The sequence below is a fragment of the Aythya ferina genome (genome assembly GCF_964211825.1).
Source record: "Aythya ferina genome assembly, chromosome: 9".
In the NCBI taxonomy this organism is placed as follows: domain Eukaryota; kingdom Metazoa; phylum Chordata; class Aves; order Anseriformes; family Anatidae; genus Aythya; species Aythya ferina.
Window position 1 is genome coordinate 8938983 of NC_140305.1, and position 25911 is coordinate 8964893.

At 38.0% G+C, this 25911-nt stretch overlaps 1 protein-coding gene across 5 annotated transcripts in view; it reads right to left on the reverse strand.

Annotated features, from left to right (window-relative positions):
* CLSTN2 (calsyntenin 2) overlaps positions 1 to 25911 on the reverse strand; it is a 364533-nt gene that overhangs the window by 94843 nt on the left and 243779 nt on the right. The window contains exon 2 of one of the 5 annotated variants that reach the window (XM_084528725.1): positions 11736 to 12006. The exons of the other annotated variants lie outside the window; for them this stretch is intronic. The gene's annotated coding sequence lies outside the window, so the exon portion shown is untranslated. The remainder of the gene's footprint in view (positions 1 to 11735; positions 12007 to 25911) is intronic. 5 annotated transcript variants of the gene reach the window in all.

Genomic DNA, 25911 nt, shown 5'->3' on the forward strand with positions numbered 1-25911 from the left:
TTCCCACAAGATAAATTTCCCATAACCACTATAAAATTATGCAGCTGCACAATACAGGGATAATACAGAAGTAGTGTAAGGGTGACAAAGAGGTCACATCTCAGTAGACAGCAAACAGCCCACAGCAAGACCTTATAAAAGGCCAACAACAACAAAAAAGCTTCAGTTCTATTTTGTACCTTTTTGATAGCAATAAATCAAAAATGAGGCACAAAGCTGAAGGAAACCAGGCTCCATTAGTTCACTGCTGACAAAATGACTCATTAATATTCATATCCTGTTCTGATGTTATTACTCTCTAGACTTTTATTATATTTCTACGTGTAATTTCCTCAGATGCACAAATCAGCATAGCTGATCATTTATTTAGAATTAGGGATGTGGTTTTATACATCTTAAATTAAGCATGGTCTCCCTGAAAAATCCCAAAGTGCCTAAGACTCAAACCCATATATCACACACAAATCCTCTCGCAATTTAGAAGAGGCGAATACTGTTAGAAGACACGTACCTCGAGTTTCAAAGACCAGAGACAGGAATAGGCAGTTGGTCCATGACCAAAACATCACTGCAAGCTCTGAAGACTTATGTACAAACAACGGTAACTGCCTTTTCCACACGTGTGACCTTCAAGAATTTTATTTAGCTACATGGCACCAACATATTGTAATAGAGGTATTTGAAAACCACCAGTAATATATCCTTTTCGTGTACAACTAAGCCCCCCAAAATTTTATAACGTGTATAAATTTGCTTATGGATATGAGTCTTCTCTTGCTATAACTAAAGATTTAAAATGACTTCATTGGACAATCATCAACAGCATGAAGTTCAACAAAGGGAAATGCCTGGTTCTGCAAGTGGGACGGAGTAATGGCAGACACAGATAAAGAGTGGGAGATGTGCAGCTAGCGGACAGCAGCTCTGCAGAAAGGGATTTGGAGGTGCTGCTTACCGCAGGCATAACATGAGCCAGCAGCGTGCCTTGGTAGCCAATATGCCAGAGTGCTTTTTGGTGGGTACTAAACACAGCACAGCTGTCTGGGCAGCAGAGGTGATTTTCCTGCTATATTTAGGGTCAGTGAGGCCTCACCATGAACCTCATGGGCAGTTCTGGGCTCCACGACATCAAAAGGATGTCAAGGCTCTCGAGAGCATCCAGAGGAGGGCAGCAGAGCTGGCAGGAGGGCAGGAGGACATGTCCTGTGAGGAGAGGCTGAGGCCCCCAGGCTCCCGGCTGTAGGTGAGGAGGCCGAGGGGCGGCCTCGCTGCTCCCTCAGCTCCCTGAGGAGGGGAGGCAGAGGCAGGCCCAGAGGATGGCCCAGAACTGCCCCGGGGAGGCTGGGCTGGACCCTGGGGGAAATCCCTTGAGCAGACACCGGGACAGGACAGGCTTCCCAGAGAGGTGCTTGGTGCCCCGGGCCTGTCGGTGTTGGAGAGGCACTGGGACGGTGCCGCACTGACAGGCGTCAGCTTCTGGGGAGCCCTGCGGTGGTCAGGCAGGTGGCTGGAGGGCCCCTTCCAACCAAACTGTTCTGTTCTATGGTATTTTAACTTTTCTCAATAAAATCAAAGTACTATTGATCTGAATCAAATTTGAATTTTTAACCTTTTACATGTGCTCTCTCCACGTAGAGATGCACATCTAATGTTCTTTGAGCACTGAGCACCACAGATCTGTGTCGCCAGTTGCAAGGAGATCTGCAAATAAGCGATGCACTTGAGACCACTTTTCAATTCAATGTCTGTTTTCTCAGAAATGCAACGTGGATACAGTAGATGCAGTTGATGTTTTGTTGTTGTTGTGTTGTTTTGTTTTTCCAAAGTTTGGTTAGGGGTTGCTGTTTCCTTTTTGTTGTTGTTTTTGTTTTTAACCCAGCCTCCCAGGATAACAACGATATACAAGTTTCTCTGCTGGAATCCTGCGAATACCTCCTGCAGTGCACAGCTGCTGACCTTCTGAGTGTCTCAGTGCCACTGGCAGGGTTTACTGCTTTGACAAGTTTTTCTATGATAAGCTGTAGCTACTGTTTAAATAATTATGGAACACAAAAGGTTGGATTCTGAGGGAAGAATGGGGAAATAGTGCAAAATAATAGAGATGTAAAGTATCTTTAAGAATAGAAAAATGCATTATTAAGGCAGTAACTACTGTAAAATGCTTTTCCAGCTCACTGAAGTCAATCCTATTAAATGAATACTGAAATACTAAAATCCAAGAAGCTATACTGAAATCATAAGCAGAAGGAGGTGATGATATCCTAATAAAATACAAAAAATATTACTTCTTCCTATCTAGTTTTACAGGCAGCAAGCTCCACAAGGCAAGAACATAAATCCACTGCTACTCTTCCTATTCTATTCCTATGGATTTCAGATTGGAAAATGGAGGAAACTGCACTTGTACTTCAGGTGATTCATTGTTGCCATAAGCCCACTCCTAACGAACCAGTCTCATTTTGCTGATGCACGGACCAATCCCTCAAGATAAAAAGACAGTTCTGCAGGTAGCATATAATCACAGCCATATCTGAGTTTCTTTCTGCCTCCATGATAATCTTCCCTGGGAACTCGCTCGAGCCAGGAAGGCACTCAGCAACAAAGCACCTGGAAAACCTATTATACAAGTTTGTTCAAAAACGCTCGTTTAAAAAGTGTAATTTTTATGGACCTGCTCTGATTATATCAAGACAACCAACCATAACGCTCTGCAGGAAATCAGACCACCATTGCATAGAGGCACAACATGTCAACTTGTACACTCAAATCTGCACAAGAGATCCTTGATCTCCAGCTTAAGTGATGGAGAATTGATAAATGCCTATGTGAAGCCTGCAATAAACAGTCAGCTGGGTCAGAAAACATAACAAAGAGATAAAGGTTCGTACAAATAAAGATGTGCTTAATTAACTTATGATTATACAGTTCTCCAACATCTTCTACTCCGAAGCATAGAAACATAACACATTGTTATTCATTCCTGCCACCATTCAACACATATAAAATTAGCATTCTATTACAAGCAACATCAAATATTTCTTTTCTTTTTGAAATCTGCTTGAACAGTGGAAGAAAGCAATACCAAAGCAATGCCAAAAAGTGTACTACTGCTGGCAATATATGGAGTTCCATTCCCACCTGTAAATGAAAAGCTTTTTGTTAAGCAGATGTTTTATGCTTGCAAGTATCCCGTGGATTCAGCAGTGCATTCAAGTATCACACAGACATTCAACACACAAACAGCTGTCCAGTTTAGTTAGAATGCTGTAAGGCAGAGCATGGTCTCTTTAACAGTTACACAATCATTACTGAAAAATATTTGCCTTTCCACCTTTTAAAATACCACATTAAAATGTATTATATGAAAAATAATCCTGCAACCATACAGTTAAACCTGTACAAAGCACATTAAATAAAAGGAACTCTATCATACAGGAGTGAATGGAAGTGTAATTCTCAGTTCCCAACTGGGTCATTTTCTGAACTATTTTTTCATGTGTGTCAATGACAATCATATATACGTGTGCTGGTCATTTTCGTCTTCACACAAGCTACCTGAATTATTTGATTTGTGTTCACTTTCAGCTGCAGTGTTTGCAACTGTGATTGCAGATTTCCTGTTTCCATACCAGAAGTCTGCCACAGTGGAAACATCACTTTGCTTCAGACTGTCATCTTTCAGTAAGCACAGAAGCCCCAATGCTACCTCTGCCCTAATTCCACATCTGTGTCTGAAAGATGGATCACGAAACTATTTCACCTCTAGATTACTGAGGTCTACATTGAGAAAAACAGGAGACAACTGGCACAGTGAGGCACTGACCCGTTTCACTGTATGCATCCTTTGAAAAGGATGAACCTATTTTTATAACAGAGATGTAGAAGACTTCACACATGAGATTAAAAAGGTTATTACAATACTAGCAAAGTAGCAAATGAGGTACATGTATAATGCAACTAGAATTCAAAATTAAATAAAGACCTAGAATTAGCAATGTTGGCTATTAAATTTGTACTGCTTACAGAATTCCTACAGCATGATAGGAAAACACAACAAAAATATTTCCTCAGCAGGATATATGCACCAACATGACCTGCTAGCTTCAGCTCCCTTGTGAGATATACAGAGACAAATACGAAAACTAACAGCAACATGTTACACTTGGATTAGAAAATCAGCTGTTTAGTCTATTGAGGACTCAGTGGACTGATAGAAAAGCTTATTTTTTAATTAAAGCATTTTCCCTGGGGCCCTATTTCAAGGCAGACAATTTCTGAGATAAAGAAGCTTGGGAAATGTTGTATCAATTAAAATTATTATTACATATAATTTAAAATGTATTATTTGGGGGTACAGTTGGCTAATTCAAAGCACATAGTGGGTGATCAGTTCATTTTTCTGCTTATTTGTACTCAGAGACATCACTCAGCTTTAATCTGAGATTTTGTACCAGGAGCATTGAACAGACTGGGACATAACATAAGCAGTGGACTCAACCATGCCAGTCAGTGGAGAGGCAGGTATGAGGAGCCAGGGCACTCCTGCAAAAAATTCAACACCATAATTCTAAATATGCAGACAAAAACAGTAATGACTATCACTAGATTTCTTGCACTCAAAGTATACATGACCTTGTAAACACCTCATTATCTGGGAACAAAATAGGAGTCATTTCTTCACTCTCTGCCTCAAATCAGTGTCCAAATAAGCTGTTCACAGCGAACTGAAGCTCCCATGCACACACTCAGGAATGACTGAAAACGGATTGAATTCAACTGAAGGATCCTAATGGAAGAATTCATGCTGCAGATACACATCAGTTTCATCTCTACATCAAAACATTCTTTGATTTATTATTGGTTTCTTCAAATCACTTACAATCTTTGTTTCTTTGGCATAATTTGCATCTCTAAGAGTTAAGACTTTTCCGGAAGTTTTGAGAAGTACGAATTCAAGTATAGAAGTAACTTTGCAGAGACAACTCTTTAAATATTTTACAATGGGAAGCCCCAATGTTTCTGTACCTGTTTTTTGATACAAGGTAGAATACATTTTGTGGCACTAGAAATTAACACAGTTCTCACAGTTACAGGTGATTTTTTGAAAAATTTTTAACATAAAAAAAAAAAAAAAAGAAAAGTCTTGCTGAGAGAATAGATCATCTTTCTACTAAATCTGTATTCCATCCCCAGTTTCATTTTGGAAAGTAAAGACCAAAGCTTATTTTTTATGCTTTAGGATCTACGACTGAACTTTCATTGCAATTTAATGTTTAATTTCAAATTAATGGAATGAAGGATGCAACTATTAAAACCCAACATGTGCAATATAAAGCAATAAAGATGTAATGCCATGAACATTGCACAAGAATAAATCATTTCAGCAATTTAAATAGTTAGATAGTCTCTATCTAACTGCTGCTCAATAAGTAAAGAAACAAATTGTATTTGCAGTTTCTGAAGTAAATTATAATTTAAATTTGAGTACTTCTGACAGGAAATTCAAACAAAATATTTTATCAAGATGTGAAGTTGATTCAAAGCCATTTTTATGGTTCAGATGACACTAGTGGTATTTGCACTTAAACCACCACAATTGGACAAACAGAATCTGTATGGCTGATGCAGTAGTACATTGTGAAAGCTTAGCCAACTGCTTGCTCTAGCCCTGGGTAGCATATGCTGTGTTGACACAGCTTTTGGAATAGCATTTAGAGACTTGGATTTTGGGGTGACAGAAGGTTTTCTGGAAGGAGGGGGTTGACTAACTGTTTGTCAGGCATCTGCTGAAAGCAGCTGCTCTGTTACCTCTGTTATTTACCAAACAGCTGCAGAGGAAGTTGCACACCAAAGCTTTCTGGAGTAGAGCACCGTTTCTATGTGCTGCTGAAGCGGGCTCCCTGAGGAGGACAAGAGCGGCTGTACTTGTATTTCATCAGCTGAAGGCAAGCCAATGCTCCCTAGGCCACCTCAGTCCTTTGTCCTTAAGGATCAGCAAGCATCACTGTGTTTTCAGCTTCTCAGAGTTCAAAAAAAGGGACAGCCATCACAATCGGCTTTTAAGTGAGATGAAGCTGGAGAGAAGATTTTTCCTTGTCTTTCTGTGTGGGAAAACACAGACTACAGGGCAATGGCTTATGAGATTACTTAGTATATTTAATGTTCATGAACAGATACTTCTGAATCAAGGTAAAAGAAACATTAAGAAACTGAAGAGATCAGACAGCTAAATGAGGACCTCAATATTGTATACTAAGTATTACTCTTCCCTGCCCTGCCACCCCACAAAAACAGTATACAAGATCAGGAAGTATCACTCAGCAATAACTATACCTATTAAAATCATGTTTTAAATAAAGCTATATATCTTGAATTACACAGGCTACAGTCTTAGTTATACTATATTGCAAAAAGTGCCCTGTACAATAACTTGAAATACTCTTCAAATACCGTTTTTTATGGAAATTTTGAATTTAGTTAAATGTTAGATTAAGTGAACCCTCCCTCATATGTATACCCAGTAATTCTCTAACATGTAACTAGTCTGATCTGATAGTTGGGTTCTTTTTCTGAGCCACGAAAATACCTCTGTATTTGAAATTTCTGATGTCACTTAAAAACTGGTATTTTCACTTTATGAATATGTGCAAAGTTGTCTTCTAGAAAGGATTAATGATGGCAGTGGTATCTGTACTGGACTGTTTTGTTTACTCAAAAGTCCTATCTGCTTGCTCTCCCAACACAAATAGATGTTTACAGTTCCTTCTCCTATCAACCCCACAGCACATAACCAAAATTGAGTGAACTGGATCATAGTCCTTGCACATAATTAACTGACTCGCTTACCAGAAGCCTGATTTTCTGGATACACTGAGTAAATGCTGATACTCCGGACTTCATGGGAACTGCAGCTGGCTGCAGAGCCTAAAGACCAAACCATTTGTCATAGCTGTACTTGTGCAAAATAATATGACTGCCCTTAAAAGTATAAGGGCACAGTCTGAAAGTAGTGGGATCAAACAATTGTCAGCAAGAGCCTTGGGAACATTTACTCCCAGTAAATCTAGGAATGCAAGTGTTATAAAGCATTTTGCCTCTGTAACACTGGGCTGAGTTAATAGATATAAAAGAATACAATTTGTTTGCAAACTGAGTACTTAAGAAAGTAACAGAACAGAAAAAGACAAACCATGCACTTCTTAAAGGACTCAAAGTTGTTGTTCCCTTAGGACAAAGTTCTGTTTGCAATTAAGCATTTTTAGCAAAATAGGGACTAAGGCAGTTCTCTCACAGGTTAAACTGCTATTCCTGTAAGACATCTGTACCTGGTCTCACTCCCCCAGTGACCTCTGTCCCTCAAGAGCCTCTCCAAGGTCCTTCTACCAACATGAAGAGACCAAGAAATCAAGATAAAAAATTACAACATGGTCAGATACCTTACAGCAAAGAAAGAAACCTAGAAATTAAGTAATACAAGGAAACAGCCATACTAGTGCCAAGGCTTCTGTCTAGAGGACAGAGATGCATACACAGGGGCCACCTGCACAAAGCCTAGCAAACACCTGGGAAGAACTTGGATTCAGGACCAAAAATTGCCCACTTGCACACCCACGCTGTTTTATGGGGTTCTGGGCATGGCCCTGTCCTGCGGACAAGGAGCCCAGAGAAGGGTGTCTCTCTCTCTCAAGCAGGTAAATTTCATCTCAGTGAAGCTCTTTATGTATTCCAAAATGCAGTAACAGTAATGTTGTGGTAAAGGAAAAGTAACCAGCCTCAACTGGCAAAAGAACCAACTACAACCTTCATCATCCTCTCAGTGTCCTTACATAAATAGAACATTGACTGTCCAAATTACTTATTACCCAGATACTATGATAGCTCACTTAGCAGATCATGACGACTTAAGCAGTCATTTGTAAGGAGATATGTAGTCAAGTAACCTTGCAGAAGTTGGAATATTGTAGGACTGATAAATGAGATGATAATTAAAGGAAAGTTATTGAAGCACTCATCATTTTTGACAAGCTGTGATTTTCAAATTATCAAGTATGTCAACTTTTCCATCTATAAACCATATTCTGTAAATTGTGCAAAAAGCTTCCCAGCTGTGGCACTGGTACAAGGTTGTATGACAGTATGTCAAAGCAATCCATTTTTGACACATCTCAGGTAATGCAGCAGCTCCATCTCCTCTTCACTAGAATTGTGGGGAAGTCTCAAAAGAGTGTGTGTGTGTGTGCATGGCAGAGAGGATGGGGAAACTACCAGTAATTAAAAAAACCCACTACCATTAAAAAAAATCCTAGCTCAAAACCAGATGAACCAGTAGTAGCTGCTCATCAACATCAGGTAGGTCACTGACACAGAGGAATAACTAAAATAGTAATTAAATATGTTCCAGGTTTAGTAGGTCTTTTGAAAGAATTTTTTATGGTGTACTTCTCATAGTGGAATAAACATGTAGTTACCCCCTATACCACCCTCCTTTTTTTATGGGGGCACATGGTGAAGGGATAAGAGTTTTTTCCTTGAAAACTCAACTTCAGAATTTTATTTAAATCAAAATATGTTGTTGCTTGTACAGCTCTCCGCTTCACATCCAGGTACAGGGCAATCTGGTAACAGAACTAAAAATTGCTTTTTTGGTTTTGATGATAAATATCGCACTTATATTGGTTTATTCATATTTTGCCCCCCAACCTCAGAAAGCTGTTCTCTATTTTTATAGCTGTAAAAGGAAGAAATAAGCACAATAAACCCCAGTAACAGGTGCAAGTGATGCATTTTGAGTGAAAATCTCAGAGTATTAATACCTTAATAGTACATATTCATAGTAAGATAACAAAACTCTGCAAGAATCTTGCTGTGTATATTCATTGGAGACCTAAAATCAAAGATGATTAAAGTTACTTTTTACCACTAATCAATCAGTAGTATGTTGACCTGTAAGTCAAAGACAAACTCACATGAATAAAACCGTCCTGTTGGCCATAACAGAGGCATATACAGATATTTTTACACAGTAATCACGCTTTCTCTTCCTGAAGAGGGGGAGAGGCTATCCTCTTAGCTTGAAAATAAAAGTAAAATGCCTTCATAGAAAATACAATATTAATATAGAACCACAGCATTACATTGATATGGGCTTGGAAAAGATCTTTGACAGACGGGGCTATTTGTGAAGGAACAAGACATCACATTTGCTTTTTACTTTTGGTTGATGACGTAAAATACAGCTCCCCTGACTGCCCCCACCCCCAGGAGAAGTGAAGAAAACCACCATTCATTATTACATAAATTCTTAATTTTCCAGAGATGATGGTAAAGTTCGTGAGCTCCATGAAGTCAATGGCAGTCAGCCTACGTTTTACTACAAGACTGCAAACATTTATTTGCAATCATCCTCATGGTTGGTTTCTGCTACTGAGTGGCACTGTTGGTAGAAAAACAAACAAGGCTTACAGCAGAGACATCAGTGCTGGCAACAACTATTCTGAAGATACTCCATGTAATTTCAACTCAGCCTGGTTTCATGGTGACTTAAAAAAAATCAAAAATTCAGAGTGGTTTTCTGGGTTCTCTACTAAAAATGCTACTAGTGCTGGAGAAACAGACATTTTAAATTATTAGAATGAGTTCCTTCCTCAATCTGTTTTAAAAGCATTCTGTCTACGTGGAATTGCATCAGAAAGAATAGTTCTGCACAAGACAGAACAAGAAACAAAATAATGATGAAAGAAAACCTTCCAAAGAAATACCTGAGGGGTCTTTGAATGAACACTGAATAGGTTATCAGTGAGATTCCTGCTTCCAGCCAGGGTTAGTGAAATTGTAACTCCCAGGCTGAGATCTAAAACCAAGATGACAGTGAATTGTTAAAAAATCCCTGCCCTAAGAACAGAGGAAAGGACAAGAAGCACCAGAAAATGCAGCATAGTGTCAAAAGACAGACCTACTATGAATAGTGATCAGAAGGATTATTATTCCCCAAGACAGGTTCAACAGTTAGGCACAGTCAGGTTCAACTCAGGCAAACGACTGTGAGGGGCTGGCAGCAAACAGTGATTGATTCAGTTTGCAAAACCCTTCTGGAAATAAAGAAACCAATAGTTTATCGTATTGGTCCTACCTCACATAGGGTAAATACCAGAATGTAGTGCTGGTAAAGAGACTTGGGAAGCATCTTTAGTGAAGAAATTAGGGAACAAATACACACGCAACTTACCCCTGAGCATCATACCATTCTTAATAAAAAATATATATATATATAACAAGAAAATAATTCTGTACATGTCATGATTTTTTCAATTCAGAGAGATGTTTTTGGAACTAAAAGTTCCATAATTTTATATCTATACTTACACACATTTTAATAGCGTTATAAAACCCCAAAGGTGTGGGGAGATTTATTCATTTTGAATACAATACGGCCATGTATGACCAATCCTATGAAAGGATTACCTGAGGCATTGCAAGAGAAATGAGATCCAGGTATGCTGCGGGGCCTATTCAGGCTAGGGAATCTGCACTCCCTCAAACTCTGTGGATATGCACTCTCCTACCTCATGGGCATCACAAAGAACCTCTTGCTATGAGATGCTCAGAACACCATTCAAAAATATTGAAGGCAAAGTATTGTGCAAAAATTACAGACATCAGCAACTAGCCTGAAAAAATATTTAAGGAGAGCAACTCTGCTCACAGATTAGTAATCCACATTTTAAACTTCAGAACACAAAACTTTACTTTTTACATGCTAAATTAAGCATATTTAAAACGGAAATTGCTGAGCTGCAATAAACACCAGAGCCACATCTCCAGTTTTACAATGCGATTATTCATGCAATGGCTTTCTTTTAAAATACTTTTAAAGAGGCACCTAGGCTGGTCATAAAAATCTATGTGTTACAGCCACAGTATTTCTTAAACAGTAATTCCCTTTAATGTTTAAACTTGCGATGTCAACAGGATGATTAAAAATGAAACAGATTTTGTTGCCCATGTCAATTCAGACAAGTTCCCATTATTTGAAATCTCTGTAAAAGAGATTTTCTAGACACTCTTTTGTTTTGTTCACAACTTTATTGTTTGGTCCCTGAGTTTCCATTGTGACCTCTACTGTGATCTCTTTTCCAAAAACATCATCACAATTGGATCAAAGTCACACTGGCACATAAACTCTGTTAACAGCAGACCTGCACTCCCTGTCCCCACTCCCACGGTTATTACAGAACATGCTATGTTACAGCATTTTATTGTAAAATGTCTGCAGAAAGAGCATTCTCTAACATGTAAAAGCAGGAAGCCTGAACTAATCACCAAGTCTGTACACATCGTTACCTTTTTTTAGGACTCTCATAAAAGCATATGTTGTCAAATGGGTAGTCTGGGAGCACGTGAAAGACCATTCTTTCTTCCAGTGGAGAAGAAAGATACCAATCATACAGGCATATTATTCTCTCATTTGGGTAATAGGACAATCTCAGTGGCCTGTCAACTTCATTCCCCATTAGCAAGTGAAATGTTAATAAGGTATTCCCATTACTTCATAAAAGGTTTCACAAAAGGACAATCACCACCACCACCCATCTAAAAAAGAAAAAAAAAAGAAAGTGCTCTTAAAATAAAATGGGATTAGAAAAATATGTTAAAAACACAGGGTAGTGAGAAACTAAACATTCCCACTACACCTATTCAGTCTCAGATTTTTTGTATGATAGATTACTGAATCTCACCTCAATTTTATTATTTTTTGTAGTTCTTTTGATATGTTTTTTGATTTGCCAGTTCATTTCTCTCTGCTCCAGCTACTCAGTTTTCTGCATCTTCCATTCCTTTGTCTGATGTTAGGCAAATGATCAAAAGACTGACAACAAGTAAAAGAACTGGAGTGGCTGATCATACGCAGTGCATTACATCTAATTATTTCATGCAGTTTGCATAAAATTGTCAAGTTCTTCTTCAATTTGCAACCTTGCTTTCTTCCCACAACGGTTTTTATGATACCTAATTTGAAAAGAGTAAAAACAAATAATGGGGTGATGTAGTTCAACTGGGGATTTAGTTGCCTCTTTCGGAGAGCATGACTTCGTACAGTATTTCATATTCCATCCAGTGTTCTAGCTGAATTGAATAGAAACAAAGTCTCCCCTACCAAAATTACTGAATCAAATTACAGTGGTATTCACTTGCTTACTCCAAAATGGTATTATTCTCTGACAGCATTAACTTAGTAGCTGGACCTCACCATTAGGTTTCAATCTGCTCTAGCTAACAAAAGTTAAGGGTGTTAATAAAGAAGCAAAAGTGGGTGAAAAACACATGGGATATAAATCAGTCACAGCTGAAAGACTCAGACTACTCATTTTCTTCTTCAACAAGTCTCTCCTGCTTAGAATATGAAGTCAAGTGCTTTATGGTTGAAAATGAAAAAGCTAGCTGTTTTTTAACTCCTAAAAAAGGGGGGGGGGGGGGGGGGGGGGGGAAGGAAATATGAATGTAGTAGGAAAAAGGAAATTAAAGCATGCACAACATTCATAGCCAAAAAATATTATCAGGATATGAAGTTGCCAATCATAATAAAATGGCATGCTTTCTTTTAGAGCGCATTTCTGTTTCTTTTTCTCCACTTTTTTTTTTTTTTTTTTCTTAAACACTTGCTTTGAATTTGTTTTGAAAAAGAATGAAAATTGTTCACATACAACTGCCCACTGCTAAACTTCATATGATGGAAGAACTTGATCTTGATACATCTGCTTTGAGCTACCTTCCACTCTCTGGGCACTATGAGGCTAGAGAGCTGTTGAATACAGAAATATTCCCTCTTAGATTTTCAGACAGTTATTACTATGATGCATTCTATGGACTAAGAAAATTGCTTCATAGGAGCTTCTATCAGCCTAGCTTTTTAGCCTAAAAATAGGTCCTAGATTTGGAACATCACTGAAAAATTAGTATTATGTTTATTACACATAGAAAGCTTAGACTTGTCTATATAGATATGAAGAAGACCTTTCAAGGGAAAAATCTATGTCCCTAGGAAAGATTATTCCTCTTAGGATTTCTTTTCTTTTTCTTTTTTTTTTTTAACCACCTTTTAGCAAACTAGTGTGGACTTAATGTGTTCTTCAATATTACCTAAGGAAGAACAAAATATATTGAGAGCTTTTCTTAAGGTAGAATACAATTACATGTATATTCTCCCAAAAAATGTTTCAATACATTGCTATAAACATAACCAAACTACAATTAACACATCTTGTCACTCCAGCTACTCTGGACTCATTCTTCAGAATAGATTTCTGTTTATAATATTTATATCCTCATTCCCCATTAACTTTGCCAGTGAACAGTTTTCAGATTTGGATCCATTTCTCCGTACCAATTCCCCATAAAAGAATGTAAACAATATTTTGCAGATAATGAAGTGAAATATAGCAACAATGACTTAAAATTAAATGCAGCCACTGGTCAAACAGTGAATTTCATCTGAATCACTTCCATAACAACTGCCTTTTTAAACTGCTGGTTATTTGCTATTTCAGAACAGATGCTTATCTTTTCTTGTGCTTCTCCCAAGATCTTGGTCTCGCCTGCTGTGCTATGGAAATCTGTGAAGTCAAAGAAAGCTGCCTAGGAAGATAAAGTCCTTCCTAAACACCTAAAGCTTCCTTAGAATACTTATGGGATGCTGACTGGAAAGAAGGAAACAGTACAATTATAACAAAGAGATGCTTGACCCAAGAAGTCTTCAGCCATTAATATGGATCACGTAGTTCTGAGACTTTGTACAGTAGACAGTTAAAAAAGAAAAGAAGCCCAGAAAGGAAGTTTGAAAAAAATGAAATGAAACAAAAAATAATAATCCCAAACCCAATTCAGAATGAGTAGCAAAATCACACAGCAAACAAAGAACCTAGAGGAAAAACTAAAATATAAAAATCGTAAAGTGGGTGTTAAGTTATATCAGAAACCATTTCACAGCATGGGGTCGGTTTGCATATACAGATTAGGAGCAATTAAAACTGGAACAAGCATACCACAAACAGTTTCACAGATAGGGATCCTTGAAAAAATGGAAACGATGTTGATTGTTTCTATACCTCAGAGAAATCTTGTGTGGTTATGGTTGTACAAACTACGAAATTTCTGTCTATGCTGGGTGCTGACTGCACAGATGAAATCAATACCATGGTAACAGCCATAGTATCACAGGAACGGCTGAATAGATAAGAACGACATATAAAAGACACTGACATGTGGTCTTCCCATGCTAACATACTGGTGAGGACAGGAAAAAAATCAAAGATCACTGAAGATTAAAAGAAATGAAGAAACTGTAGCCTAATTGTAAGAATTGTGAGCTTCAGAGCATGGCTCAAAGTCTGAAGCAAATGGGCTTGCCAGGACAAGGGTACAGACTGCATCTTCAAAAAAGCACATGGCAATGAAGGTTAGGTGCAGCCTTCAGAGTTAGGCTTCAGGAGAACTGAATATTTTTCACTCCCAGCCTAAAGCAATTCTAAACTAGAAGAAGTTCATGTCTTAGAGACACTTACCAGTTTGCACTTTAGAGCATGGCACCTCCTCGATTTGATAAAGTACGCTTGAATGCAATTTGGTCAATATAAGGAAATATTTGAGTCCATGCTAGTAAATATACTCAGTTGAACTTAGCACATCTATTGTTCTCCCAATGATGGCTGCATTTTCTGGGACATACAATTGCATAGTGGTTTAATTTTTAAACATTTCTAGTTGTTTAAGACATTTACGTAAAATGGGAAGTAAAGATTGATAGAGTTCTCTGTCAAAGTAGAAGAGTTCAAAAAGAAGTATTTTTTTCAGATGAGGAGTAATTTTTACTTACTGAAATTTAAAATGCATTGTAAAACTCTGTTCTCAATTGTCCAGTTCATTAAGTTAGGGAAAAAAGGTAGTTTACAAGATTAGTACTTAACACAAAAATTCTATAATATGCTAGTTGCACATTTTTATATATACTATGTGTTACACACTTATGGGTTCTGTTCAAAAGAAAAAAAAAAATAAGGAAGAAAAACTTCCAAAGAAGTTGTGAGAAATAAAAGTATGCAGAGAAAAGGCAAGAGAGAAAGTAAAAAAAAAAGTGCATTTTGAAATGACCATGGTTTGATTTTAATTTATTACTTAATTACCTCCTCGAAAATGGAGGGGGAAAAAAAAAAAAAAAAAGGAGAGATGAAATATGCAGTGCATTAGGGGAAAACTGTCCTCAGTTTTAAAGTTACAGTTTGGAAAAAATTAGATTTTTTCCAACTCTTCGCAGTTCAGTCTGCACAATAATACATATTTTAATATGCCGCAATATTCAGCTTCAGAGGAGTATCCTTAATGGCAAGGTCTGAGGATTTTCTGGAAAAACAGATGAGAGTAGATGGAATGGAAATATAATGGAAATTCTGCTATGCCAAAATATATATGATTCAATTAGCACACATGGCCGAAACCTCAAATGAAATTAATGAATTGCAATGTCCAATATGCCTTTAAAACTAGATTTAAACTAAGTAATGATTAATGGAATAATTAATGTTCCTAGTAATTGACAGGCTCTGCTTTAGTTGCCATTAATTTGTTCATTTACATGACAAATTGTTTTTTAGTATATGGAGACTGATTCTGATATGTGGTTTTCCATTTGCCAGGGAAAGGCTAAGCAGCAGTTGTATACAGATATATGAAACCAAATTATGTTGCAAATAGGATTTGCCAGCTACTGATTTTGTTAAGAACTCTACTACACAGTTTCACTGCAATTCTTTCTTGGTGGACTGTACCTGGGAATTATTCCCTACATTTTGCAGCTGGCAGAATGTAAATTTCTTGATGTTTTGTCAGCTTGATTCATAGAATCATAGAATCATAGAATATCCTGAGTTGGAAGGGACCCTTAAGGATCAAGTCCAACTCTTGACACCACACAGGTCTACCCAAAATTCAGACCATGTGACTAAGTGCACAGTCCAATCTCTTCTTAAATTCAGACAGGCTCGGTGCAGTGACGACTTCCCTGGGGAGCCTGTTCCAGTGTGCAACCACCCTCTCTGTGAAGAACCCCCTCCTGATGTCAAGCCTAAATTTCCCCTGCCTCAGCTTAACCCTGTTCCCGCGGGTCCTGTCACTGGTGTTAATGGAGAAAAGGTCTCCTGCCTCTCGACAACCCCTTACGAGGAAGTTGTAGACTGTGATGAGGTCTCCCCTCAGCCTCCTCTTCTCCAGGCTGAACTGGCCCAGTGACCTCAGCCGTTCTTCGTACGTCTTCCCCTCCAGGCCTTTCACCATCTTCGTAGCCCTCCTCTGGACACTCTACAACAGTTTCATGTCCTTTTTATACTGTGGTGCCCAGAACTGCACACAGTACTCGATGTGAGGCTGCACCAGCGCAGAGTAGAGCGGGACAATCACCTCCCTTGACCTACTAGCGATGCCGTGCTTGATGCACCCCAGGACACGGTTGGCCCTCCTGGCTGCCAGGGCACACTGCTGGCTCATATTCAACTTGCTGTCTACCACGACCCCCAGATCCCTCTCTTCTAGGCTGCTCTCCAGCGTCTCATCGCCCAGTCTGTACGTGCAGCCAGGGTTTCCCCGTCCCAGGTGCAGGACCCGGCACTTGCTCTTATTGAACTTCATGCAGTTGGTGATTGCCCAGCTCTCCAACCTATCCAGATCCCTCTGCAAGGCCTTTACACCCTCATTCGAGTCCACAACTCCTCCAAGTTTGGTGTCATCAGCAAACTTGCTCAAAATACCTTCTATTCCTACATCCAGATCGTTTATAAAAATATTGAAAAGTACCGGCCCTAAAATGGAGCCTTGAGGGACCCCACTGGTGACCACCCACCAGTCTGACGCAGCCCCATTTACCATAACCCTTTGGGCCCTGCCCGTTAGCCAATTGCTCACCCATCAAGTTTAATATATTGAAAAAAAATATGAAAGGAATATTTATTTTTAAAATATTTAAAATATTAAAAATGTTAAATATTTTTAAAATATTTATTTGGAAGATGAGCAGATAGAGGATCACAGTTAAATGTTTGGCTTGACTAAGACATGGATAAAACCACAAATATTTCACCAAAACTCCTCAAGTGTGGAAATACTGGAAAAACACAGGTGCATTTAAAAAAAAAAACTGCCATAAAAAACGAGTTAGTCATTGATGGCAATGGGAGCTGAGCTTACAATTCAACCCTATATTTTTATACTATAAAAGTATCAATGTGTATATTAACCTTAATGGGAGAATGAGTCCCCTACCTAATTGAATGCATACAAAGCATCTGTCTGGTAGTAGTGGAAAACCTGTCATATTTCCAGCAGATCTACACCGTGAATCATATTTGGATATAATTTCTTTTTAAACCATATATTCTGATATATCTGTTCCATAATTAAATATAGCATTAAGAGGTCATATGTCTTGAATAAAACTGGGTGGGAAATTTTTATCTTAATACCACTAGGATCTCTTAAAATCAGTAGATGAAAACAGAGTATCTAATGCCCAGAAATTTAAAAAAAATGTATAATTGTTGTAAAATAAATGTCAAGACACAACCCCAGAAAGCGGGGAAAAATATTTCATCTGAAATTCATTAGCTCCTGAAAAACAAGTGATGTAAAAATATTCATGCCTCTTCAGGTATTTAAAGGAAAATCCACAGAAATAAACCAGGAATACTTTTATTGGCTTTTGGGTTGCCAGCTGCAACTGAAGATGAAAAGTACATGGGAAAAATTATTTAATGCCAGTAAATTGGTCATTTTGGCATGGCATTGTAAGTCTGCGAATTCTTTTAAAAAGCAGAAATAAAACTTTAAATAATTCTTTGAAACTTGTGATTTATGGATTTCACAATAATCTCCTGAAGTATTTGTTCATTACTCAATAACGTACAGCACTATGCAGACTGAAAATTGCAAGCATAATGATCTTTTGCTTTTGCTTAGAAACTAGAAAACCATAAAGTTTATTCTGAGATGGAGTTTGTATTTTGGTTCACGTTCCCCGATTGACCAAAAAAGACAGCTAAGACCATTTCCAAAGTAAGGAATAAGCATTCTCTTCTTTCATTTTATGGAGACACTAAAATCTCTAAGCAAAAACTGGCATTAATAGCAATCTTCACTTGACACTAAGGTTTTCTATGACTTTATTACAACAGAGAACCAAAACAGACTTTCTTTTACTTAACTGAGGAGAGAAATCTTTTGAACCAATACAAAAACCCTGTAAAATGATCCAACAAACCAGTAATTTACTATGTGAATAAAAACCAGAAAAAAAAAATCATTAAAATGATTTATCCATAAGATGTGTCCCCTGTATTCAGGACGGATTACTTTTTTCCCCCCCCCCCTCTTGTTTAGATTTTCTTTCTTCCTCCTGCATTTAAAACAATATGCAAACATATTGGTATTTTTGGTATTTCTTTAATGTGATCGTATTTCCAGCTCCAGCATGTGGGACCACATTTGACAGCACAATCAAGTCAGTGAAGGAAGCTCTCTCATTTTACCATCTTATTTGCCACAAATAAATTTTTAACACCAAGAATTTATCTCCTAAATGACCTAGTGATGTAGAACGGCCCTTCTTAGATGACACCCACTTACAGAGCTTTCCAAATAACTCCAACACACAGCCATGGCCCCTCTTCTCACTACCCATTCTCACCCCGTGCTACAATATGCCTCTCCCGCAGTTCTTCACAGAAAAATACTAAAGGGAATGTGTTGTGAAACAGATTGTGAACTGAACCAGGTTAAAAATAACTCAAAAAACAACCCTAAGTCTTCACATTTTGACGTAACCCTCTGGGGCTTAGAAGAGTCTTTCTAATGCTGTTTTCACATCCATAACCAACCCACCCATGCAAAAGCAAATACTAGATAGGATTTGACTTTAATTCTTATGCTCAACTAAACTTCAGTTTCACGAAGAACTGTAGCTCAGGTTTTTCACTAAAGACAGATTACATCTAAGTAAAGGCAGAAAATCATTAGTGGTAAGTTTCAGGAACTAACTTAGCTTGACTTTCAGTTCCCAGGCTTAGAAAGAAAAGTTTTGTTTGGTTGGCATATATCTATAGATAGATAGATAGATAGATAGATAGACACACACACATATTATTCGGAGGGCGTAGTTTGCTCTTTTTTTTTTTTTTTGTATGAACTGAGGACATTTGCTGGTGATGCAAATGAAACATGGCCCCTTTTAGAGCAGAAATTATGCTTAAGTACTGTTTCCCATAAGACAAAAACTTCAGCTGAAGGGTTGCATCATTTTATAAGTGAGGATATGTAACTTGTCCCTCTCTCACATTATAAGGGTGATGAGATTTTTTCCCACTTCGACAATCGTGGTCAAAAAGCAAAGTGGGAATATCAGACAGACATTCTTTAGGGAATGAAGACAGGTGAGGGGGAGAGCAAGAGTCTGTAGAGTCAAGTGGGAAAAGGCTATATTGAAATATAATCCACAAAAAGTACTAATCATAATCATAGTAGGATAGTTCACCTACACAAAAGTAGGTGAAATCTAACTCAGGAAATACTGCTATTGTCATAAACCTTGCTCATTTTTATTAACATATTTATTTTTTTTCCTGAAATTGCTCATAAAGCTCTGAGTGTGACATGGAATAACCAAAGCTCTATCTATGAAGGAAAATACCTATAAATCAGTTCCAGTGGCACTAAATAAATAATCATTGTGGAAACAAAGCAGAAGTACGTTCAACTGAACCCTCTAAAAGCTTTTAACAAGGTTGTTTGCAGATGAACTAAGCAGAAAGCCAAGCACTCAAGTATTATGCAAAATGTTGTCAAGTACACAAGAAGGCAGCACAGGCATTTTAAGAGCACATACACAACAGTCACAGATCTTAGGAGTCTTGGTTTGGTTTTGAGAGCAAAACAGAATGCTAATAAAATGCTTCCAAAAAGCACTTAAGAATGAATACTCATTAATGCACTTTCTCCTCAAAATACAGAAGTTCTGCTAGGCCAGAATCTGTTCTGTCACTCACGTGCAGGACATTAAAAACACACTAAGAAATACAAATTCAGTAAAAATGGGGAAAAAAAAAAAAAAAAAGTAACAGCCCAGACAAATGTTTTGCATTCTGAGTTGCTTGTTGTTGTTTTATAGATTTCTAACCTTCCATGGACTTAAAACATCCACAAATTCAGGGCAATCTGTGCACACTGGTAGAGGTGAGTGTTATAAAGTCCATGCTCATCCTCAGCTACATGGTTTGTGAAGTCCTGTGTAATTTAGCATTACCTGTGTCAGCAGTGCAGTGCTCCAGTATTCCCTCCAGCTCTGTAAACTTCAAATGAACCCAAACCAGTCTCCGTTATTTTCCTTTTTATTTTTAATTATTTTTAAAGGTTATGGAAATGCATAGTATATAAAGGACTAGTGGACTCACAGGAAAACTATAGCAAGTAAATGCAAAAAATATATATGTGTGCGTGTGTACCTGTCTCTCATAGGTAAAAGCAGCATTTAATCATAGCAATTCTGCAATCAAAAGTAGCACTTACCTAAGGACCATACACTAGTTTGATTTAAAAGGAAACCAAGGATGATTTATTGGAAATATTAAGAAACCTAATTGGGCTGTGATGATGGCATAAAAGTTCCTTTAATCCATTTTTATAACAGCAGCTCCTAGCAACCAGAGTTATTCCAACCTCACACTCCTACCTGCCAAGGCCCAGATATGGGACACAATCTGTGATAAAACTCATAATATCCAAGCAGGACATTACAAAATTATGGGCAATTCACTTCCTCTGTGTAAATAGCCCTATTTCAAGCATCTGTAATTTTAAACCACAGAATGAGGGATGTTAAATTGGTGTCAATCACAGGTAATTTTGAGATTAAATAAGTAACAAGGGTCTTAAAGGCAAGCATAAGTAGTCTGAAAGGTTAACATAGTTTCAATTTTAAATGTTAAACCATCAGATATTTTATATGTGAAAAAAGCAACAACCACAGAAAAACCATTTCAACAGTATTTTGAAGCAGAGACATCATATTTGTTATAATTTGAAGAAAAAATATATTCTTTATAAAATTCTTCTACCTACCATGCTTTTCTAATGAAAGAATTATTAGTTTTTTTATTATCTTTCTAATCCTAAATTCTTACAATTTAACATTAACATATTTGTTGTCTAACATGATAGAGAGAATCAACAGTAAATCTTCTCATTTCAATAAGCAAAATAAGCATGTACTGCTCTATTTTAAAAATTCTATTCTAGCATTCTAATTTTTCACACTGTCTTAATTCTGTGCCAACTGGCCCAATTCCACTACCTTCGACATCCTCACAAATCCTCACATTGTTTTTCCTTCCATCTCACATGCTGTCATAATCCCACAGACCCTTTACCCTCCTGTCTTTCACCTCTTCCCTCAGAGATCACAAAGCCAAGACATTCTCCCTGTCAGCTCCCCGTATCAGCCCTACTCCTTACAATGTAAGGGCACCTTACATTTCCTCACCTCATCCAAAACAAAGTAAAATAAAATCCACATCCTTCCCAACTGTGGCCTATCTGTATCTTTCCCAAGCTACTTGGTGGCCCTGGTGATTCAATGTGCTCTTTCTTAATGTTGAAGGTCTTTTAAACATTCCACCCCAGCCTCTATCAGCATTCACTGAGGTCTGCAGAAGACACTGCACCAGTGCTCATTACAAACATGCAAGGATTTGGCCGGCAAGTCCTCACGCAGTGAACGTTTGAGGTTCTTCAAGCTTGTGACAGTAACGACCTCTCCAGAACCTACACTACAACACACATTCAGGTTTCATAAACTTAAGAAATTCCCTGTGATACAGACTTTGAGCCCCTACTAACTGTTTACAACAGGACAATATTTTTAAAAGCCATTGTTAGGAGACTGACAGGCAGAGAGAAATTTTGGTCTAGTTGAAAATGAAATTCTTTTGTAGCAACTACCCAGAAAGTTATGGAGACACTCATTAGTCATACAACTGAATTGGCTGTTTATTAAAAGGGCTTGTCATGTATCCCACACAGTTTAAGACAGCTCTTCAGCTCTATGACACAAACTGAATTCCAGTGCCTTCTGCAATTTTTTTCTGCCTATACATTGTGTTTCTTCCACATACATTGCTAACATTGAACTTCCAAATTTAACTAGCATTTTTGTGAAAGAAAGACAATTCAGTGTTAAGGCTACTTTGGAGCCAGCCTGTGAACAAATATGACTTTTTAAGTCTGTAAATTTACCACTTGCTCTTGTTTAAAGATGCAGCACTGTGTTAATCACACACCTGCTGCTGTCACTGTGCCTGCTGATTTCACGACTGCTGCTTCTGACACTGCCAGTGGCACAGCAGTGTCAGCAGGAAAGCTGCTGCTGGTGTGTATGTTCAGTATTTAAAACGCAGTCTTAGTTTTAGGCATCCTTTTCCAATTGACTAATTTGCAATTTGTACAGCTGAAAACACAGTAATGATAACCCCAGCAAGATATAAAATTTAAGACTAGGATAAACTGTAACTACAGAGCAGAAACCTTGTTCACTGATCATGTAGCATGGAAGCGTTCAGGGTTAAAAGAAAACAAAACCAGTGCTAACATCTCACTGTCCAACATGTGCAACAAAAAAAAATACAGATGTGGAAAAAAATCAAGAGCCAAGAGAAGTGCAGACACAATTATGGCAAATAAGTGTGCTTTTACAGTATAGAAATCAGCTATTTAAGTTTCATCTGGCTTTTCATCTTCATTGAGTACACAGAATTCCTGTTAAAATGTTATGAACTGCAAGGAGTTCTCCTAACCCTCTTTTAACTGTTTATTGAAAATACCTTAAATTTGCACACAGATTACACTGCAATTCTGGGTACTGCAGTATGATACTGCAGTGCATACTCTGATCACACTGTTAAAACACTGAAGGCTGGCTCCTCAAAGTGTCAGTCACTGCAGCTTTGTGTGGGGATGATGAACCAACTTCAATAAACAGACAAAAAAAACAAAAACAAACGTTGCTAATATTTAGCCAGTTGAAAGATGATCATGGAAGAAAACTACAGCTGATGAATAGTTCCAATCAGATACTCAAGATATGAGATAGCTATTTTCCTAGGCCGCAGAAGGCACTTGAGATTTCTCTGCAAGGCAACCATTATCACCCAGCCTATTTCCTAAGTGTAGACAAGAGGAGAGCAGTAGACATTATTAATCTTTGACTTCAGGAAGGTTTTTAACACTGTCTCCCATAACATCCTCATTGACAAACTGAGAACGTATAGGCTAGATAAGTAGTGAGGTGTATTGAAATTTGGCTGAACTGCTGAGCTTGAAGGCTTGTGATACATGGCTTGAAGTCCAGCTGGAGGCTAGCCACTACTGGGGCACCCTGGAGGTAGACACTGGGTCTAGTGATGTTCAACATCTTCGTTAATGACCTGAATGATGGGACAGAGTGCACCTTCCGCAAATTTGGAGATAATACAACACTGATTAGTGGCTGATATATGAGGGTTGTGCAGCCATTCAGAGGTCCCTTGACAGGCTGAAGAAATGTGCCAAAAAATCTCCTGAGGTTCAGCCAAGTTTTGCCCTTGGGGAGGAATAACCCAAGGCACTAGAGCAGACAGAGGGCTGGCCTGTCTGGAAAGATGTTTTGCAGAGGACCTCTGGGTCTTGGTGAACACTAAGCTGAGTGTATGCCAGAAACGTGCCTTTGCAACAAAGAAGGCTGATGGCATCTTGGGCTGCCAAAGCACTATCAACAGACTAAGGGAGGTAATGCTTACCCTCTACTCAGCCCCAGTGAAGCAAATCTGGAGCTCTGTTTCTGTTCTTGGCTCCATAGTTCAAGAGAAACATGAAGCAAGACCAGCAATGAGCTAAGAAGATGATTATGGGATTGGAGCACCTGACATACAAAGGAATTTGAGAGAAATGGGATTGTTCACCCGGGAGAAGAGAATGTTCAGCACAGGGGGAGGAGAAGACGTAGCCTGTATCAGTGGTACCCAGTGGAAGCATGAGAGAAAATAGGAGCAGACAGACTGAAATACAGGGAATTGCAGTTAAACACCAGGAGAGAAGGGGAAAAATAAAAAAATGCATTTCACTGTGAGGGTGGTAAGCCCTTGAACAGCTTAACCAGAAGTGTTGTGGAGTCTCCATTCTTGGAGATACTCAAAACCAAACTGGACAAGGCCCAAAGCAACCTGACCTAACTGACACTTCTCTGAGCAAGGGTTTGGACTAGATGATTTCTAGATTTCCAACCTTAGCCAGTCTGCAATTCTATGAAACCTTTGACACAGAGTCAGAATAGCAGTAATAAAGCAAGAGTTGGTCTCAAACATTACAGATTGCAGTATTCAGGCTTATATTTTAAAAGAAAAAAGAATGTGAAAAGGGCATGCACAGAAAACTCTCCTCTCTTTCAGTGTCACCACAGGGTAGATCTTGTCTTTCAGCCTTGCACTTCATTTAGCAACTTTCCACTGGTTTTCTGCATTGTGAAATAAATCTTCATCTTTTCTTATCCTCGTTACTTTGTGTCTAATACTTGTTCTCATCAAAGTAGTATTTCAAAGTCTCCATTTTTACTGCATGCCCTACCATGCTCTCTAAATCTCCTCCAGCACCAGATATTCAGTGACTACACCAGAAAAATCTACTCAACCTACTGCAAGACAACTCTCTGTTCACTTCCAAAACCCTTTCTTGAAAGAACATAACTTTGGTTAGCATGCAGTAGGGATTGAACATCTCTTCAACTGTTACTCAAACTGTAACAAGCAGGCTGGCTGTTAAAGCTGCTTCCTCTGACTTACCAGCAGCTCATGATCCCTCTGCAGAACTGGAAAGTGAAGTGAATCAGGAGCTATATGGTGATGCTGGAAAACTCTAATATGGTTAAAGGTATATATATGTTCTAAAACATATATATATATATGTTTTAGAATGTGGGTTCATGAAATTCCTATTAAATGGTTCCCCTTAAAAAGCAGACAATTTCAGAAACCTTGTATACACAAAAGGCACCATGAGCCTTATCATCTTTCAGCTTCTGATGAAAGGATCTGTCGATTTAAAAAAAAAAAAAAAAATTGTAACCATCTCAGTAAGAAACCAGGCTTAGAATATTTGGTTAATTAACCAAATATCTGCAGTAAACATTGTCTCTTCAGAAGCTTCTACTGCTTTGACTACTACTATAAATAAACTCAAAACACATCCTACTCATCTGTGGTGGTTTTCGAAACCACATGAATTTACAACATTTCAATCAAAACCTTTGATCTCAGATGTTATTTAATACTGCAGAGAGAATATATATTTACATACACAGAGTTTGAAGGAAACAAACATATTCTGATATTTGGTGAGTTGATATGTTAATTAAACAGTTAACAGAGAAGAAAATTCCTGAAAAAACAATACATAGTAGAAAACATCAAAACCACGATGTCAAAAATGATCACCACAGGACAGACTCCTGCTAAGAAATACTGGTAATGTGCAGTTCTGATTTAGACTGCCAGATTAAAGACTGCCCTGAGCTTCTAGATTCCTCTGCACTTCTTCAACACTGAAAGTTGACAACTTTTTATTTAATGTTTGAACTCTGAGTATGTTCAGCATTATAATCAAGTTACTTAGCTTAATTGACAAATCAATTCCCTTGTACCTAATTCCATCTCCCATCTCTTCCTGTTCAAATTTAGTTTCAGTATGTGAGAAATAAAATACTTGAAATGATCACTCTAGGCCTGGGATTCATCCTACTGTCTGGCTAACATTTTACATCACAGAGGAAATATATACCTCAGAAGAGGAATATTA